Below are 21,572 nucleotides of genomic sequence, written 5' to 3'. Positions count from 1 at the left end.
AGAGAGAGAGGGCGAGAGACTCGCTGCCTGTCTTTCCCCCAGCCCCCCCCCCCCCCCCCCCCCCGAGAGAGAGGGGGTGAGGGACCTGCTGATTGCCCCTCCCTCACCAGAGAGATCTAGAGGGCAAGGGACCATTTCTCTTTCCCCCCCCCCCCCCACCCCAGAAAGAGAGGGGGGTCAGGGTCCTGCTGCCTGTCCTCCCAGAGAGAGGACGAGGGATCCACTGCCTGTCCCCCGATGAGGAGGGTGGGCGATCCACTGCTTGTCCCGAATGCAGATTGTGGGACCCTTTCCACCCAGTGGGCATTGTGAGAACTTCTTCCATCCTGCCAAACCTGCAGAGTGCGGAGCCCCCTCTCCCCAAGCCGGGTGCCAAATACGGGACCCTGCCCCCCCCCCCCCCCCCCCCCCCATGCCAAATATAGAACCCTCCCTCCCCCTCGTGTCTGATGCAGGACCTTTGTCCCTTCCCACCCCGAAGGCCACATGGGGAGCCCCATCCCCCGACCTAGTGTGCGGGACCCCCCCCCCCCCCCCCTGTTCTCTCCGGCCCGGTGTGTGGGGCACCTGTTGCCTCCTTTCCTGGCCCGCCCTGTCCTAGTGTACAAGACTCCAATTCCTGTCCCCTATCCACACCACCCTGCAGAATTAGGGACAGGACTCCTTTTCTGGAACACATTCTGGGATGAATCCAGAGAGCTGCAGGGCACTGCTTCACAGTGAGAGGCCGGTCATTTAGGACTAAGGTGAAGAGGAATTCCTTCACTCAGACGGCGGTGAATCTGAGATTTTCTACGCCAGAGGACTGGAGGCTCAGTCATTGAGCATGTTCAGTAGAATTCGAAATATTAAAGATATTAAGGGATATGGGGATAGTGTGGGACATCAGCATTGAGGTAGGAGATCAGCCATGATCTAGGTGAATTGTGGAACGGGCTTGGGAGGCTGAATGGCGTACTTCTGTTTCCTCCGTTAGAGTGTGCTGCTGATAGATTCACTCCATGTCCAAGTTAAAGCCGAGGCTGATCCATACATTGTGCCTGCCGCGGGTTCAGTGTCCATTGTTACACTCTTGAGCTGATCCATACAGTCCCTACGAAAGTGCAAGGCACATATACCCTGCTGCAGTCTGAGGTTGATGCATTCAGTCATTGCCCTTGCTGAATCTGAGGCTGTTAGATACACTCAATACCCTTGATATAGTCTAAGACTTACTCACGCAGTATCCCTGCTGCAGTCTCTGCGATGTCTAGGGTGTCCCTGTTTTAATAATAATCTTTATTGTCACAAGGGCAGTTTGGTAACACAGTGGTTAGCACAGTTGCTTCACAGCTCCAAGGTCCCAGGTTCGATTCCTGGCTTGCGTCACTGTCTGTGCGGAGTCTGCACATTCTCCCCGTGCCTGCGTGGGTTTCTTCTGGGTGCTCCGGTTTCCTCCCACAGTCCAAAGATGTGCAGTTAGGTGGAATGGCCATGATAAATTGCCCTTAGTCTTCAAAAATGTTAGGTGGGGTTACTGGGATAGGGTGGAAGCGTGGTCTTGAGTAGGTGCTCTTTCCAAGAGCCGGTGCAGACTCGATGGGCCAAATGGCCTCCTTCTGCACTGTAAATTCTATGAAGTAGGCTAACATTAACACTGCAATGAAGTTACTGTGAAAAGCCCCTAGTCGCCACATTCCGGCTTTATTGTGTGTGCCTGATCTGCTTACTCATTGTCCCAGCTTCTATATAACTTTAATATTCACTCTTGTGTCCCTGCTGCTGTCACCGACTTGTATTATTCTCCCTACGATGGCTGCAGTGTTCAGGCTGGTATGTTCACTCAATGTGATGCAGTGCAAACCAGCATTACAATTAATTCTGTTTGCTGAGGGAAATATTGAATTTCAAAAAGCTGTGAAAAACAGAAGGCATTTTGTTACGTTGAGATATTGGAAATTACAAAATCAGATAGATTGGTCAACCTTGAACAAAAGAGATATAATTCCTTGGAGATTCCCCTGCTTTACCATCATTATTTTGGTAGAATTCCAGTTTACTCAGCATAAGCGTGCTTCCCTTTGAACTTGTTCTGCTGATATATTCCCTGTGTCCCTTGCTGCAGTATTAGACTGATATATTCAGTTTGATGTATCCAGTATCCCTGTTGTAGTGATATATTCACTCGGTATCCCAACTGCTGTCAGATGTTGCATTCACTCGATGCCCCTTGCTGCAGTCTCAGGCTGATATATTCATTCACTGCGTTTCAGGCTTGTATAATCATTCTTGTGTTTTTGCTGCAGTCTCAAGCTGCATTCAGTCACTGCCCTCTGCTGCTTTCTAAAGCTGCTGCATTCAGTCACTGCCTCTGCTACAGTCAAAATTGATGCATTCAGTTACACTCAGGCCACTCGCAAGTCATATTTTCAGCTATCAGTCCAGCCAGTTGCTTTCCCCAAGATATTTAAAAGTCCTGAGTTAATCTCAGCTGCTGATATTTGGACCCAGTCTTATCCCTGTGGTGCTGTTGAGTGACAGATTTGAAAAACATGAAATCCCCTTCAATGTCTATGGCTGTGACACCATTCCTCTCTGTTAACACCCTTAATTGGATTACCATTCACAATGCCTCTCCACCACTTGAGTTCTGTCTGAGGCATCCTGAAGCAGGAGTAGTTCATGGAATCGAGAAGCAGAATATAAATCTTGTAGCTATAAGGGATTCAATAACTGCTGTCAAGATTGAGAGTCCGGTATTGGCTATCTGGTGCCCAGGTCTAGAAGCAGCTGAAATTGAACCTGAAAGAGGAAGAAAGAACTAGATATAATTTTCATATAAATACATAGAAAATAGGGGGATGCCATTTTACCCTTCGCGCCTGCTCCGCCATTCATTATGATCTTGACTGATCACCCAACTCGATAGCCTGATCCCACCTCTTCCCCCCTCCCCCCCCCCCCCATCCCCCATATCCTTTGATGGCCTTCACCCTAAGTGCTATATTTAACTGCTTCTTGAAAACAATACTATGTCTTTTCCTCAACTACTATCTGATAATGAATTCCACAGCAGATCACTCTGGGTGAAGACATTTCTCCTCATCTCGGTCCTATACGGTGTACCCCATATCCTCAGACTGTGACCTCTGGTTCTGGACACCCCCATTATCGGGAACATCCTTCCTGCATCTACCCACTCTATCCCGTTAGAATTTTGTTTACAAACGTGGAACTCTCCCTCATAGAAGGCAATGGCAAAGGCAGGTAAACAGATCTGAGGTGTAGATCAGACATAATTTTACTGAATGATGGAGCGGATTTGAATGGCTGAATGGCCTACTCTTTTTGCTAAGCAGAAAGTTCCGCAACTCAACACTCATGAGACCAAATCCTTCCTACCCACCGGAAACCTTTTCCTTCTGGCAATGTTCAGTGACCCTCCTTGTTCAGGCTGAACCCGTTCTATTCCATTGTCTCAGTTTTGTGCTTAAACGCAGTCACTTGCTGAGTTATTGGCCCGGCTGAATCCTAAACCCAGTCACCTGCTCTCTGCAGCTGATCTTTATTTACAACCAATTGCTCTCAAAGTATCTCCCAGCTACTGTCCTCTGCTTATTATGCACTTCCTGGAAACTATCCAAAGATCACTCTACTCAAAAACTTCTTAATTATTGCCTTGGATTGACATTCTGTCACTGGCTCTGACCTTGTCCATCATTCACTGTTTCAGACTGATATGCACATTCAGAATTATTTTTCCAGAGTTAGTGCCTTGTCCCTACTGACCGACTGATCTTGTAACCTTTGGAGTTCAGAGTTCTCATTGCATGCTGCATTGCTTTTTTTGTAAAGTGCTTTGGAATGTTTGGTTGTGTGAAAGAAGCTATAAGCACAAGCTATTGTTCTAGATCCGATTTCTCCGTTAGCTGGTGCTTGATGTGCTTCCTGTACAGTGAATACACTATACAATGAATGGTAGAACCCTCAAGAGTATTGACAGTCAGAGAGATCTAGGAGTACAGGTCCACAGGTCACTGAAAGGGGCGACACAGGTAGAGAAGGTAGTCAAGAAGGCATGCGGCATGCTTGCCTTCATTGGCTGGGGCATTGAGTATAAAAATTGGCAAGTCATGTTGCAGCTGTATAGAACCTTAGTTAGGCCACACTTGGAGTATAGTGTTCAATTCTGGTTGCCACACTACCAGATGGATGTGGAGGCTTTACAGAGGGTGTAGAAGAGATTTACCAGGATGTTGCCTGGTAAGGAGGGCATTAGCTATGAGGAGAGGTTGAATAAACTCGGTTTGTTCTCACTGGAATGACGGAGGTTGAGGGGCGACCTGATGGAAGTCTATAAAATTATGAGGGGCATAGACAGAGTGGATAGTCAGAGGCTTTTTCCCAGGATAGAGGGGTCAATTACTAGGGGCATATGTTTAAGGAACGAGGGGTAAGGTTTAGAGGAGATGTACGAGGCAAGTGTTTTACACAGAGTAGCGGGTGCCTGGAACTCGCTGCCGGAGGAGGTGGTGGAAGCTGGGAAGGTAGTGACGTTTAAGGGGCATCTTGACAAATACATGAATAGGATGGGAATAGCGGGATACGGACCCCGGAAGTGTAGAAGATTTTAGTTTAAACGGGCAGCGCGGTCGGCGCTGGCTTGGAGGGCCGAAGGGCCTGTTCCTGTGCTATACTTTTCTTTGTTCTAATGGCACTGCAAAGGCAAGCCCTAACCTACTGACTAAGAAACTTGAACACACGTTGCCCTCCTCATCTGAGTGATCCAAGTACTGATGTCGAGAAGTGAGATTAATGCACGACATGTTCCTCTATTTAACAGAATTGTTACATCCTCAATTAAATTGGAGCAATTAAAATCATTAGAAGAGTGCAGGGCGGCACATGGTGCAGTGGTTAGCACTGGGACTGCGGCACAGTGGTTAGCACTGGGACTGCAGCGCTGAGGACCCGGGATCGAATCCCTGCCCTGGGTCACTGTTCGTATGAAGTTTGCACATTCTCCCCGTGTCTGCGTGGGTCGCACCCCCACAACCCAAAGATGTGCAGGTTAGGTGGATTGGCCACGCTAAATTGCCCTTAATTGGAAAAAAGAATAATTGGGTGCTCTCAGTTTATTAAAAAAAAAGAAGAGTGCAGATCTCTGAGGGCTGTAGTGCTGGATGAGATTAGAGGGAGAGGTGAGACCAATTCGATGCATAGTTCAGCCAGATTCAATGTCACACAACTGGATGTTTGATGTAGCCAGATCAACATACAATTTCCTTTCATTGTTCCAGAAAGATACTTCAAACTATGGATTAGCAATGGATGTCACTGCACTAGAGAGGTGGAAGCAGGAAAATCGCCATTACACAGCACTTTGCAGCTAATGAGTCACTCATACCAGAAACTTGATACCATCTCATTTCTATTCTACTCGCATACTCGTTCATTTTTAGTTGCAAAATGAAGTAAAGCTATTAATGATTCAAATTCTTTGAAATGTATTAGGCTAAATTAGGGAAAGCCTCATTTCTCACTTATGTCTTTGATCTTTTTGCTCCATCACAAAGAAAGCTCAGACCAAATCATACTGGAACAGTGAAATGAAGTTGCATGTTTAGCTATGCCAAACACCCGATTGTGAGTGATATTGAAGCTTGCTGAACATAAGAATTAGGAACAGGAGTAGGCCATCTGGCCCCTCGAGCCTGCTCCGCCATTTAATGAGATCATGGCTGATCTTTGTGGATTCAGCTCCACTCTCCGGCCCGTACACCATATCCCCGAATCCCTTTATTCTTTAGAAAAGTATCTATCTTTTTCTTAAAAACGTTTAAAGAAGAAGCCTCAACTGCTTCACTGGGCAAGGAATTCCAGAGATTCACAACCCTTTGGGTGAAGAAGTTCCTCCTACACTCCGTCCTAAATCTACCACCCCTTATTTTGAGGCTATGCCCCCTAGTTCTGCTTTCCCCGACCAGTGGAAACAACCTGCCTGCATCTATCCTATCTATTCCCTTCATAATTTTATATGTCCCAATAAGATCCCCCCGCATCCTTCTAAACTCCAATGAGTACAGTCCCAGTCTACTCAACCTCTCGTCATAATCTAATCCCCTCAACTCTGGGATCAACCTAGTGAATCTCCTCTGCACTCCCTCCAGTGCCAATATGTCCTTTCTCAGGTAAGGAGACCAAAACTGAACACAATACTCCAGATGCGGCCTCACCAACACCTTATACAATTGCAGCATAACCTCACTAGTCTTGAACTCCATCCCTCTAGCAATGAAAGACAAAACTCGATTAGCCTTCTTAATCACCTGTTGCACCTGCACACCAACTTTTTGCGACTTGTGCACCAGCACACCCAGGTCCCTCTGCACAGCAGCATGTTTTAACATCTTACCGTTTAAATAATAATCCATTCTGCTGTTATTCCTCCCAAAATGGATAGCCTCACACTTGGCAACATTGAATTCCATCTACCAGACCCTAGCATTCACCTAACCTATCCAAATCCTTCTGCAGACTTCCGATATCCTCTGCACTTTTTGCTTTACCACTCATCTTAGTGTCGTCTGCAAACTTTGACACATTGCACTTGGTCCCCAACTCCAAATCGTCTATGTAAATTGTGAACAACTGCGGGCCCAACACTGATCCTTGAGGGACCCCACTAGTTACAGGTTGCCAACCAGAGAAACACCCATTTATCCCCACTCTCTGCTTTCTGTTAGTTAACCAATCCTCTACCCATGCTACCACTTTACCCTCAATGCCATGCATCTTTAGTTTATGCAGCAACCTTTTGTGTGGCACCTTGTCAAAAGCTTTCTGGAAATCCAGATATACCACATCCATTGGCTCCCCGTTATCTACTGCACTGGTAACGGCCTCAAAAAATTCTACCACATTAGTCAGACACGACCTACCCTTTGTGAACCCATGCTGCGTCTGCCCAATGGGATAATTTCCCTCCAGGTGCCCCGCTATTTCCTCCTTAATGATAGATTTCAGCATTTTCCTTACAACCGAAGTTAAGCTTACCGGCCTATAATTACCCGCTTTCTGCCGACCTCCTTTTTTAAACAGTGGTGTCACATTTGCTACTTTCCAATCCTCTGGGACCACCCCAGAGTCTAGTGAATTTTGATAAATTATCACTAGTGCGTTTACAATTTCCCTAGCCATCTCTTTTAACACTCTGAGATGCATCCCATCAGGGCCAGGAGACTTGTATACCTTTAGCCCCATTAGCTTGCCCAATACTGCCTCCTTAGTGATTACAATCATCTCAAGGTCCTCACCTATCATATCCTTATTTCCATCAGTCACTGGCATGTTATTTGTGTCCTCCACTGTGAAGACTGACCCAAAAAACCTGTTCAGCTCCTCAGCCATTTCCCCATCTCCTATTATTAAATCTCCCTTCTCATCTTCCAAAGGACCAATATTTACCTTAGCCACTCTTTTTTGTCTTATATATTTGTAGAAGCTTTTACTATCTGCTTTTATGTTCTGAGCCAGTTTACTTTCATAGTCTACCTTACTCTTCTTTATGGCTTTTTTTAGTAGCTTTCTGTTGTCCCCTAAAGACTTCCCAGTCCTCTAGTCTCCCACTAATTTTTGCCACTTTGTATGTTTTTTCCTTCAATTTGATACTCTCCCTCACCTCCTTAGATATCCACGGTTGATTTTTCCCCTTTCTACCGTCTTTCTTTTTTGTCGGTATGAACCTTTTCTGAACACTGAAAGATCGCTCGGAAGGTTCTCCACTGTTCCTCAACTGCTTCACCATGAAGTCTTTGCTTCCAGTCTACCATAGCTAGTTCTTCTCTCATCCCATTGTAATCGCCTTTGTTTAAGCACAAAACACTAGTGTTTGATTTTACCTTGTCATTCTCCAACTGTATTTTAAATTCCACCATATTGTGGTCGCTCCTTCCAAGAGGATCCCGAACTATGAGATCATTAATCAATCCTTAATCTTTGCATCTAATTGGCCTCACCTCTCACTCTCTCTCTAATCTCGTCCAGCACTACAGCCCTCAAGAGATTGGCACTCCTCTAATTCTTTTCACCATCCCTGATTTTAATTGCTCCAACTTTGTTGGCATGACTTCAGCTGTCAAGACCTTATGCTCTGGAATTTCTTTCCTAAATCTCTCCACCTCTCTTGCTCACTTCCTTCCTTTAAGAGAAGCCTTAAAATCTGCCTCTTTGACCAAGCTTTTGGTCACTTGCCCTATTTTTTTGAGGATGTAACTAGTAGTGTGTGTCAGGCGGAACCGGTAGATGTAGTACACTTGGATTTCCAAAAGACATTCGAGAAGGTGCAGCACAAAAGGTTAATATGCAAGAAATGGGCTCATGGAATTGGGAGTAGTATATTAACATGGATTATTATTATAGAGGTTTGGATAACGAGCAGAACATCACCACCTGCAAGTTCCCCTCCAAGCCACACACCATCCTGACTTGGAGCTATATCGCCGTTACTTCATGATCGCTGGATCAAAAACCTGGAATTCCCTTCCTAACTGCATTGTGGATGATTCACCAGGACTGCAGTGGTTCAGGAAGGTGGCTCACCACCACCTGCCTGAGGACAATTGGGCATCAGCAAGAAATGCTGGCCGAGTCAGCGATGCTCACATCCCAAGAGCGAATAATTAACAACGACATTGGCAGGCTTAGCTGCAAACCGCAAGGATCAGCACTGGGGCCCCAGCTATTTTAATGACTTTGATGACAAGAGAGTGCAATGTTCCCAAGTTTGCTAATGGCACAAAGTTAGCTGAGAATCCAATCGCTGAGGACAATAAAAGACTAAAATGATCTAGACAGCTTAAGTGAGCAGGTAACAATGGCAGATGGAGTTACAGTGTGGGGAGGTGTGAGGTTATTCATTTTGGCTGTGCAAATAGAAAAGCAGAATACTTTTTAAAAGCCGTGAAACAGATAAATGTTGATGTTCAGGGAGACTTGGGTGTTCATGTGCAAGAAAAACAAAGTTAGGGCGCAGGTGCAGCAAGCAATTAGGAAGGCTACACATTAGCCTTTATTCCAAGGGGATTGGAGTACCTGAACAAGGAAACCTTGCTACAATTGTATATGGCTTTGGTGAGACCACACCTGGAATACTGTGAACAGTTTTCCTCTCCATATTTAGATAAGGATATACTTGCATTGGAAGAGCTAGCGTGCAGGTTGGTTCGTGGAATCGGGGTTTTCCGATGATGAGGGGCTGAGTAAATTCGGCCTGCACCCTGGGGTTCAGAGGAATGTGAGGTGATCTCATTGAAACATACAAGATTCCAAAGGGACTTTACAGGATCGTCACAGAGGTCGTTTCCCCTTGTGGAATTTTGAACACGAGGGAAGAGACTCGGGTTGAGAGGAAAAATAATTTCGAGATTTTTTTTAAATTATAGATTTAGAGCACCCAATTATTTTTTCCAATTAAGGGGCAATTTAGTGTGGCCAATCCACCTATCCTGCACATCTTTGGGTTGTGGGGGTGAAACCCACGCAGACACTGGGAGAATGTGCAAACTCCACACGGACAGTGACCCGGGATTGAACCCGGGTCCTCGGCGCCGTAGGCAGCAGTGCTAACCACTGCGCCATCGTACCGCCGCTATCATTTAGAGATGAGGACAAATTTCTTCATTCAGAGGGGTATGAATCTTTGGAATTCTCTTCCCTAGAGGGTTGTGGATGCTCCATCATTGAGTATACTGAAGGCTGAGAAAAACAGATGTTTGGTGGCTCATGGAATTGCGATATTGGGCGCTGTTATGAAAATGCAGTTGAGGTAGAAGATCAGTCGTAATATTGAATGGTGAGCAGGCTGGAGGGGCTGTATGGTCTACTATTCCACTCTTATCTCCTTACATATTTGGTGTCACATTTTGTTTTATAGTGTCCAGGTGAAGCACCTTGGTACATTTTATTCTGTCAAAGGTGCTATATAAATTCAAGTTGTTGGTTTATAATGGTCCTGTGAAGCACCTTGGACCATTTTATTACCCAAGGCGTTATATAAATCAACGTTATTGTTGTAAATACTACATTAAACTCATACCCTAAGTGTGAATGCAAGATGCAGATGTATTTGTACCAGTTAATTCCTTGTCACTTTACCGCACATAATACATCTTTGGCACTTAGATCCCTTAATGGTGTTCACTGGCTGAAATTAACATGCAGGAGGTTTCATTTCGATGTTTCTGAAACAACTATTTATGACGGTCGGTCATAAGGGTCAGTTGCAGCTCAAAAGTGTGTTGTGGTGTGTATTGATGTATCTGTTATCATTGTGGGGAATCACCTGAATAAAAGACTTCGGGGTACGAAAAAATGATTTAGAAACACAAATTGGTACGAAATGGCTTGGTGACTTTTTCTGATGAAATAATTTCCTTTTTTTTTTCTTTTTTTTGGAATAAATTTAGAGTACCCAATTCATTTTTTCCAATTAAGGGGCAATTTAGTGTGGCCAATCCATCTACCCTGTACATCTTTGGGTTGCGGGGGAGAAACCCACGCAAACACAGGGAGAATGTGCAAACTCCACAGGGACAGTGACCCAGAGCTGGGATCGAACCTGGGACCTCGGCGCCGTGAGGCAGCAACTGCGCCACATGAAATAATTTCCTGAAGGAATTTAATCCCTTTAACTTTCAATTTTCAAAAGTAATTCACCTATTATTTATAATGTATTGAATTTCCTTGGTTATGTTGTGCACTTGTTATTTGGTCTTCTCACAGTCATACCACAAGGTCTGCATTTTTACCATGAAATTAAACTTCCAAAATTCCAGAGGCTGCAGATCTCCAAATAATAGCTAGAGCATCACTACCGTGCTGAAGGAAAGTCACTTTGACCAGACTTTTTGTTGGTAAAGCCGTGGAAGATCATTATTGCTTTTACTGACTGTGCCATTTCCTCCCTTTTGTTTTCTTTGCCTTTGCAATCCCATGTACATCTCTAAACAGGTCACAGTTGTAAATCGGTTCAGCTTGGCACAGTTGTAAGCACTCAAGCCTCTCTGAGATCGGGGGTTGTGCGCTCAGATCCGACTCCATCATTTGACCACATAATTTAAAAAAAAAAAAAATTGAGTACCCAATTCATTTTTTCCAATTAAGGGGCAATTTAGTGTGACCAATCCCCCTAGTCTGCACATCTTTGGGTTGTGGGGGCAAAACCCATGCAAACACAGGGAGAATGTGCAAACTCCACATGGACAGTAACCAGAGTGGGATCGAACCTGGCACCTTGGCACTGTGAGGCAGCAGTGCTAACCACTGTGCCACCGTGCTGCCCATTCTCCCCATGTTTTCATGCCAAAGATGTGCAGTGTAAGTGGATTGGCCATGCTAAATTGCACCTTAATTGGAAAAATGAATTGTGTAATCAAAATTTTTTTTTTAAATCATAAGGAAGACAACTGTTGCTTGTTGCAAGGGAAAGGAAGTTTTGCAACAATTGTTTGAGCAATAGTGAGACCACGTCTGCAGTTCTGTGAACAGTTTAGGTCTCCTTACCCAAGAATGATATAATAGCATTTGAAGCAGTTCAGAAAAGGTGACAGACCCTTTGTCAGAACAGTGGGATGCATTCAAGATTGAAATAGAGTACAGGGCCAACATGTTCCAAGAAAGAAAAAGGGTGGGGCCAATAAATCCAGAGAACCGTGGATGTCGAGGGATATACGGGTGGCACGGTAGCACAATGGTTAGCATTGTTGCTTCACAGCGCCAGGAACCCGGGTTCGATTCCCAGCTTGGGTCACTGTCTGTGCGGAGTCTGCACGTTCTCTCCATGATTGCGTGGGTTTCCTCCAGGTGCTCCGGTTTCCTCCCACAAGTCCCAAAAGATGTGCTTGTTAGGTGAATTGGACATTCTGAATTCTCCCTCAACTGTACCGGAACAGGCGCCGGAGTGTGGAGGGGAGGGGATTTTCATAGTAACTAATATTGCAGTGTTAATGTAAGCCTACTTGTGACACTAATAAAGATTATTATTATCCAGCATTGGATAAAGAGAAACAGGGAGATTTATGGCAAATATCGAGAGCTCAAAACACCAGAAGCCCTAGAGATGTATAGAATGTGCAAAGGGGAACTTGAAAAGGAAATTAGGAGAGCAAAAAGGGGACATGAAACAATACTAACAAATAAAATAACGGAAAATCCTAAATTGTTTTACAAGTACATTAAGGGTAAAAGGATAACTAGGGAAAGAGTAGGGCCCATTAAAGACCACAGTGGCAATTTGTGTGTGGATCTGGAGGACGTGGTAGGGTTCTAAATGAGTACTTTGTGTTGATGTTCACTCGTGTGAGGGACAGTGTGGGTATAGAAATCAGGGAGAAGAACTGTAATACAAAAATAAATGAACTAAGAGAGGAGGTTCTGAGTGGTCAGGCAGGCTTCAAAGTAGCTAAATCTCAAGGACTGGATTAAATATATTCCAGGCTATTGAGCGAGGCCAGCGGAAACAGCAGGGGCACTGGCAATAATTTTCAATTCCTCTCTGGCCACAGGAGAGGTGCCGGAGCACTGGAAGGTAGCCAATGTGGTAGCATTATTCAAGAAAGGAGGAAGGGATAAACCAGGAAACTACAGGCCAGTCAGTCTAACCTCAATGGTGGAGAAACTATTGGAAGCAATTCTGCGAGACAGAATGAATCTGCATTTGGAGAGGCAGGGATTAATCAAGAACAGTGAGCATGGTTTTGTTAAGGGAAGGTCACTTGATTGAATTTTTCTAAGACATCACCAGGTGTGTAGTTGAGGGCAATGCATTTGACGTCTAGTTGGGCTTCAGCAAGGCTTTTGATGAGGTCCCAAATGGGAAACAGATAGCGAAGGTAAGAGCCAATGGGATCCAAGGGAATTTGGCAAATTGGATCCAGAATTGGCTGAGTGGCCGGAAGCAGAGGGTGATGCTTGAAGGATGTTTTTTCTGACTGGAAGCCTGTGTCCAGTGGGATCCCACAGGTATCAGTGTTGGGGCTCTTGCTGTTTGTGGTTTATGTAAATGATTTAGGCTTAAATGTAGGAGGGTTGATAAGTAAATTGGCGGACGACACAAAAATTGGTGAGGTGGTAAATAGTGAGGAGGATAGCTTTAGAATACAGGAGGATATAGATGGGCTGATCAGTGGCAAATGGAATTTGATCCAGGTAAGTGTGGGATGATGTACCTGGACAGGACAAACAAGGCAAGAGAATACATGATGAACGGCAGGACCCGAGGAAGCACCGAGGATCACCGAGACCTTGGTGTGCATGTACATCGGTGCAAAGGTTAAGAAGGCATGTGGTATACTTGCCTTTATTAGCCGAAGCATAACGTTTAAGAGCAGGGAGGTTATGCTGGTACTATATAAAACATTGGTTAGGCCACAGCTTAGAGTACTGTGTGCAACTCTGGAATCCACATTACAGGAGGGATGTGATAGCACTAGAAAGGGTGCACAGGAGATTTACCAGGATGTTGCCTGGGCTGGCAAGTTTTAGTTATGAAGAAAGATTGGATAGACTGAGGTAGTTTTCCTTGGAGCAGAGGAGACTGAAGGGGTACATGACTGAGATGTAGAAAATTATGAAGGGCATAGATAGAGTAGCCAGGAAGAAACTTTTCCCTTGGTGGAGGGATCAATGATCAAGCGGCTTAGGTTTAAGGTAAGTGGTAAAGTGGTAAATTTTAAGTGGCAGGAGGTTAAGGGGATTTGTGGAAAACACTTCCACCCAGAAGATGGTGGGAGTCTGGAACTCGCTGCCTGAAAAGGTGGTGGAGTCAGAGACCTTCATAATATTTAGGAAGTATTTAGATGTGCACTTGCAACACCAAGGCATACACGGTTATGGACCAAGTGCTGGAAAATGGAATTAGAATACTTCGGTGGTTGTTTTTGACTGGCACAGAAACGATGGGCCGAAGGGCCTTTCCTGTGCTAATCACTTCTATGACTCTAAGGCTCACTCGACTGATCTCTGGGATGAAGGTGCTTTCTTGTGAGAAAGGTTTGGGCACGTTTCTCCTGTAGCCATTTAAGTTTAGAAAAATGAGAGGTGATTTTATTTAAACTTTTAAGACCCTGAGAGAGGGGACGCTGAGTGGACATTTCTATTGTTGGAGAGACTAAAATTAAGGGGGGCACAGTTTCAAAATAAAGGGTCTCCCTCTTAAGATGAAGGTGAGGAGAAGTTTCTTCACTTAGGGTTGTTGTTGTGTGGAATTCTCTTACTTACCCCAGTGGAGGACAGTCATTGATCATTTTTAAGGCTGAGTTAGATAAGATTCTTGATTGAAAAGAGAGTCAAAGGGTACCTGATTGGGAGTGGGGGCGGCGGGCGGGCGGGGGGATGGTAGACAAGGTGGATTTGAAGCCACAATCAAATCAGCCAGTATCTTATCAAATGATCAAGTGGCAAAGCAGGCTTGAAGGGCCGAATGAGCTACTTCGGCTCCGACTTCATATGCATTCCAGTTGTTACTGGGCCAGTGCGCAGTAAAGTGCAGTCCCACTTGACCCAAAGTCACAACACCAGCGAAATTAGACATCATTATAAAATACCCAAGGTCTTTGGTTGTCCAAAAACTACAGTCACCAGGTTTGTAAATTTAAACACAAACTTTTTAACAGTAACTATAATTAAATAGACAACAAATACAACTGGGTAACAACTATCTAATCTCTAACTTCCCCGCCCTTTAACTTTCCCCACCCTCTACACATACAGACAAACAAACACAGAGGGGAAGGAGGGGTGTAAAATAATGATGTAAGTAAAAGGATAAGAGTCTTTGTTTCAGATGGACGTTTTCCAGTTAGTTTCTTCACTCTAGGCTTTCAAGTGGATGATATCTTTTCTTTCAGCTTGTAATGGTTTTCATTGTAAACTCACAGAAGTAGCAGGCAGCCAGCATTCGACAGAGAAAGAGACAGCTTTGTCTTTCAGGGTCTAGAAGGTTTCTCCCTCCAGACAGTAGGCAGCAGAGAGAGAGAGGTGCTTCCACCACAAAGATCTAGTGGCTTCTCCTGGGTTCCCTCTGAAAAACCCCAGCTGACGGGAACCAATTGCTGTCGATTGCCAGGCAGAATACCGCCCCTGGCCTATCCATTGGCCACCAGCCAAATACAAATCCCTCCAATCTCTGGGTATCACATTCACATTTATGAACGATCCATGGACCAAAAATGATGAAGACAAAACAAATAGGAACTAAGGGAATCAACAGGAAGGGTCCTTACACAATGTAGTACTGAGGGAGTGCTGAATTGTTGGAGTTGCTGTTTTTTGGGTGAAATGTTAAATCCATTGACATACTGGGTTATCCCAGTGTTCTCACTAGCATTCTTCTCTCATACAACAACACTATCAACATTATCTGGTTATTAATTCATTTTTTTCTTTATGACTACTGAATGCAAAACAATTGACATCTGCTTTGATAACAACAGTGTCTACATCTCAACGTGTGACTTCCTTATTTTCTTTACCAAAATGTAATATCTCACAATTAGCCACGTTGGAATCCATTTCCCAATAACATGTCCATTCTGCAGGTTTATTTTTTAAAATTTAGAGTAGCCAATTCTTTTTTTTTCCCAATTAAGAGGCAATTTAGCATGGCCAATCCACACATCTTTGGGTTGTGGGGGTTAGACCCACGCAGACACGAGGAGACTGCGAAAATTCCTTGCGGGCACTGACCCAGGGCCGGTATCCAATGTGGGTCCTCGGTATCTTGAGGAGTGCTAGCCACTGCGCCACCGTGCCGCCCTTCCTGCAGATTTAGTATTGTCTTTATGTAATTGGTTGCAATTTTTCTTAGCGTTGACTATCCCTCCAAATTGGTTGTGGAAGAAAATTTGGAAATTGTGTGTATATAAACTGACCCCTGCAGGGATTCTTGTGGGACCCCACTTCACATCTCTGTAACTCTGTTTAGCTACCATTTACACTATTCTACATCTTGTCTTCCTGCCAGCTAGCCATTTTGTCACATGTCCACCGATTCTGCATGGTCTGACATTATTCAGTAGTTTTTATGCTATATTATATGAAGACCTTTTGGAAATCTAGGTATATTACATCTACCATGTCACCCTTATAGAAAACCTCCTTGTTGCAATTTCAAAAACTCAAAGGTAATCAAGCAAGATGTTCCCCTCGGAAATCCATGTTGACTATTCATTATTAAATATTTGGTTTCAAGCTGTTGCATCTCACGTGCGATTGGTCTTTCACAGGTGAGATGTGACATCTTTTATGTCATTCTGGCTATCACATCCACATTTATTAATATTTCATGCAGCTCATACCATGTATTAATAAAATACCAACAAGTTACAACTGAAGTGACAATTATTTCAGCAAAATGTGAGTAATGCAGATTGAGCAGTTACCATGGAGATTGATTGATTGATTTATGACTAAGGACCTATGAAAACAATAAGTGAAACATGACCAGTCACTAAAATCTAGCAATAAAATAAAGCAATGTAATTGTGCTGAAAAATCATATGGAGTCATTTTTCTTTCTCCACGAGGAAACCTTGTATTTATTAAACTCACTTACACAAAATGTTGAAGGATGGAATTCTCCCATTTTGAGTTCTACGGGGGGGGTGGAAACATGGAGTCTTTTTCCCTGCGGAGATGTAAAAAAAAACTTTCACAGACTTCATTAGTGAACACACAAGGTATTTATTAATAAAAATTGTATAGCAGCCTCATGGCTAACTCCCCAAAAGTCTCTGCCTAGGAGCCTCTCTCACCATGGGGTGATTCACACTCTGGGTCCCAATTGGTCACCCAGGCCAGATGGCTCTTACTCTGCTATGTTTCCCTTAAAGGGCAATCACTACATCCCTCCCCCTTTAACTCCTTTATACAATCTTCAATAACTAATTCACGTTGACATAGATACTCACCAAATTTAGTGTGGCCAATCGACCTACCCTGCACATCTTTGGGTTGTGGGGGCGAAACCCATGCAGACATGGGGAGAATGTGCAAACTCCACACGGACAGTGAACTAGAGCCAGGATCGAACCTGGGACCTCAGCGCTATGAGGCAACTGTGTTAACCACTGCACCACCGCCCTTAGGCCAGACTTGAAAGTTAGGCTGGCTCTCTCGGTTAGTCCGTTTGATGCTGGGCGGTAAGATACTAATGTGTTTAATACCATTGAGAGCGATGAGGTTTTCAAACTCAGCACTTGTGAGAACGGTTCCATTATCTGGATACCATGACTTCAGGTAATCCATGAGTTGAAAAGCATTGGTGTAATCTTTCAGGGGTAGCATATGATGTAGGGTACTTCACCTCAAAAATGTCCGTCTTATAGAGTGTGTGTCAATTCAGGAATGGACGAACATAATTGATATGGATTGGTACCCATGGCTGGCCAGGCCATTCCCAAGGGTGCAGTGGGGCAATCTTTGTTGCAGTTGGCACTGTTGACAGTGCTTGACTAGCTTCTCGATACCAGACCACCACACATAACTCCGGGCAGCATCTTCATCCTAGAGATGCCAGGACAAGCGCTGTGGAATTAATTTAGGAGCAGCTCTCTGCCTGGTACAGGAATGATTACTCTTGATCCCAGAGTATGAGGCCATCCTGACAACTCAATTTATTCTTGCGGGTAAGAAATGGTTTAATTTCCTCGGAAACTGGCTCATTTAACCAACCTATAAGTATTTTGTCTCTCACTCTGGGATCTCGGTTGTACAGTTCCTGATCTGCTTCACCGAGACTGGCAATGTGTATAAACAATTTAATATATTTCTTGTGGTACTGGAGTACATGTGATACTTTCTTGAAAGCGTAAGTGATCAAGAGCAACCGCATTCATTGTGTGTGTTCAGGTCGATGCTTGAAAGTATATTCCTAGGTGGACAGAATTAACGGCCATTGTTGCATTGTTGCCGAGATGATCAGTGGGATCGTCTTGATGTCTTTGAAAAGACCCAAGAGCGGTTTGTGGTCAGAAACAATGGTAAAGTGTCTATCATGTAAGTACTGGTGAAATTTCCTAATGCCAAAGACTATTGAAAGTCCTTCCTTCTCGATTTCTGAGTAGCCTTTTTCGGCCTCTGAGAGGGTTCTTGACATTTACCCTATCAGCCTTTCAGACCCATCGTCCATCTCGTGGGACAACACCATATGGAGAGGCATCGTTGGTTAATATCAGTTCTTTAGTTGGGTTAAAATTTTGGGCAGCACGGTAGCTTTAGTTGGGCAGCACGGTAGCATTGTGGATAGCACAATTGCTTCAAAGCTCCAGGGTCCCAGGTTCGATTCCCGGCTTGGGTCACTGTCTGTGCGGAGTCTGCACATTCTCCCCGTGTGTGCGTGGGTTTCCTCCCACAGTCCAAAGATGTGCAGGGTAGGTGGATTGGCCATGCTAAATTGCCCTTAGTGTCCAAAATTTCCCTTAGTGTTGGGTGGGGCTACTGTGTTACCGGGATAGGATGGAGGTGTGGACCTTGGTAGGGCGCTCTTTCCAAGAGCCGGTGCAGACTCGATGGGCCGAATGGCCTCCTTCTGCACTGTAATTTCTACGATTTCTATGATAAAGTGTACTAACAGGTTTGAGGGATGCAGTAATTGCTTTCCGTTGAAAGCTTCCTCCTGAGAAGCCTTCCAAGACTAACGATGGTGTTTGTTTAGCAGAATATGCAAGGGGGCCAATACCATTGATAAGTTTAGTAAAAGAAAAGTAAAAAACTAGCCCAGGGGGTCGTAACAGCTGAAATTGTTTCCCGCCTTGCGACTGCTTCAGTGATTTTGGCGCCATGTCTGGCTGCAGGTTCCTGTCCTAACTGGTGGATGGCGCCATTTTGTGCACTCTGCAGCCTCTTGTGCACCTTTTTCTGCACATTCCATTACCAGTGCTATTTTCATGCTCCTTTAAAATTTATGTTGACCTCTGCAAACAATCTGTGTTTAATAGTGTTGTTGTTCACACCACAGACTAACCTATCCCATAACATGTTTTTTAGGGTGGCTCCAAAATCACAATGCTCTGAAAATTGCTTGAGTTTAGCAATGTACGTCATGATCAATTTGCATAGGACTCTCACCCTCAAATTACCTTTGAATCTCTGGAGTATGACTGATGGTTGTGGTTGCAAATGCTCCTTCATTAAATCCACAAGCTCACTAAATGATTCGGAGTTGGCCACACTTGGGACTGTAAGACTACAAATAAGGTTATAGGTGTGAGTTCTAAAAACACCAGAGAATTACTTTGCGTCTCTCCTCCCCCCCGATTTCAGTTGCTTGGAAATAACATCCAAGTCGCTTGCCGTATTCATAGAATGATAGAATCCCTACAGTGCAGAAGGAGGCCATTTGGTCCATCAAGTCTGCATTAATCCTCTGAAAGAGCACCCTATGTAGGCCCACTTCCTCAAAGCACATCTATGGACTGTGGGAGGAAACCAGAGCACCCAGAGGAAACCTACATGGCCACGGGGAGAGCGTGCAAACTCCACAAAGACAGTCACTCAAAGTCGGAATTGAACCCAGGTTCCTGGCACTGGGAGACAGGAGTGCTAACCACTGTGCCACCATGCCAACCAGTCCAGTCCTCCATGGAGGAGTCAAATGCATCTATTTGTCCAAAGAGAGGCATTCTGGTGAGTATATTTATTTTCTCAGACTTTGATTAAAACGTGATACTCACAGGTGTTGGGCCAGAGGCAGTGTCAGGATAATTTATCCTCATCGACAGATGTAAAGATGCACTTTCACAGACCTCATTAGTGAACATGAAAGGTATTTATGAATAAAAATTGTACAGCAGCCTCATGGCTGCAGCTAACTCTCAAAATATCTCTTTGCCGAGGAGCCTTTGTCACCATGGGGTGATTCCACATGCTGAGTCCCAATTGGTCACCCAAGCCAGACCATTACTCTGCTGTGTTGCCCTTAAAGAACAACATCACAGGAGGCTGGTGGGTAAACATGCCAAATCCTCCAGCTCTGACTTAATGAATTATGCACCCATATGTTTTACAGTGCATTCAGTGGCGAGGCAAACCTGGATGGAGTGTAGTCCGTCATCCTATCAGAGCACTATATTGAAAAGGTGCCAAACATCATTAAGCTACTATTGAGGAAATACCTCAAGAAATCGGGCAGCACGGTGGTGCAGTGGTTAGCACAGCTGCCTCACGATGCCGAGGTCCCAGGTTCGATCCCGGCTCTGGGTCACTGTCCGTGTGAACTATGGGTTTCGCCCCCACAACCCAAAAGATGTGCAGGGTTGTTGGATTGGCCACACTAAATTGCTCCTTAATTGGAAAAAATGATTTGGGTACTCTAAATTTTTTTAAATAAATAAATACCTCAAGAAATTATCTTTATACTGTTTTGTTCCCAAATTTGGTTTCTTCTTAGTAGGTTGTTCATCAGAGGCCTTGGAGCTCTGTATACAGCTCACATTAGCACAACGTTGTCCTGCCATGGACTCTCTTGTGCAGCTCTCTCAAGCAGATTCAGTTGTGAGATTCTGGCTTTTTCTGTCTCTGGCCCTCTCTTCCTTATAACAAAATGATCCGTCTTCAGTTCTTCACAGTCCTGTTGCTTGCTTGCTGGCAGCTAGAAAATGGCCAAATCTCTCTTCTGTGATTTCATGCCAAAAGCAGGGACATACGTCAGTGCATGTGCCGGTCGCTTGACCTGCTCTCTGCCGCCGCTTCTGGCTGGAAGACTACACCATTTGTGTTTAAAACCCAGTCCCGGCCGACATTCTCAACTTAAAAGTCCGTCACGGCCGGCACTCTTAAAAGCTGGTCACGGCCATTGGGCGCTTCTCCCGCGATCGGGAACGTCTTGACAGATCACTCTGCGACCCTCCCGAAGCTTGCCCGCAACCCACCCGTGGGTCATGACCCACAGTTTGAAAAACCCTGGTCGAAAGGATCAAGAACGAGAGGGCACACGTTTGTACTGATTTGCAAAAGGAGCAAATGCAATGTGAGAAAATGATGTTCACACAGACAGTGGTTGGGGCCTGGAATGCACTGCCTGGAAGTGTGGTGGAGGCAGATTTAATGGAGGCATTAGACGATAACTTGAATAGAAGCAATGTGAAAAGGTCGGAGTTGCTCCTTTGGAGAGCTGGTGCAAGCATGATGGGCCAAATGGCCTCCTTCTGCGCTGTAACAATTCTGTGATTTATTTCATTTTATAAGTTTACATTATATTATAGCATAGTTTATTTTTAGTTGGATCCCACTTAAGGGATGCATTTATGTTTGATGGCCCTGGGGCAACCCTGCACAGAATCCATCTCCTTGTGTCTTTAAATTTTTAAAGCAGGGCACAGTCTTTACCTGGGAGAGTGGGGCTGGGATCTGTAATTTTGAAGCTCCGTGAAGACTACAATTCCCGGGATGCTCCGGGCGGTGGCCAGTGAGACTGGCGCCTGCCGGGCATTCTGGGCGTTGTAGTTTTACTGGGCTGACCACACCCCAGGGAGAGCGCTTCGCTGCCCCCACGACTGCCGGGAGTTGTAGTCCACCTCCCACAGCGGTCTTCCCGC

The 21,572-nt window shown here is 44.8% G+C and overlaps 1 long non-coding RNA gene across 1 annotated transcript; it reads right to left on the bottom strand.

The window, feature by feature from the left end:
• Positions 1-1,901: 1,901 nt before the first annotated feature.
• Positions 1,902-20,611, bottom strand: LOC140398034 (uncharacterized). The gene is made up of 3 exons (XR_011937395.1): positions 20,374-20,611; positions 16,592-16,663; positions 1,902-2,781 (listed from the first exon to the last, which is right to left on the bottom strand). It is a non-coding gene; the product is annotated as an uncharacterized lncRNA (long non-coding RNA).
• Between the last annotated feature and the right edge of the window lie 961 nt (positions 20,612-21,572).

Source organism: Scyliorhinus torazame, chromosome 21, assembly GCF_047496885.1.
Source record: "Scyliorhinus torazame isolate Kashiwa2021f chromosome 21, sScyTor2.1, whole genome shotgun sequence".
Lineage (NCBI taxonomy): Eukaryota > Metazoa > Chordata > Chondrichthyes > Carcharhiniformes > Scyliorhinidae > Scyliorhinus > Scyliorhinus torazame.
Note: the sequence above shows the minus strand (reverse complement) of the source record. Positions and strands in the feature narration are given on the sequence as shown.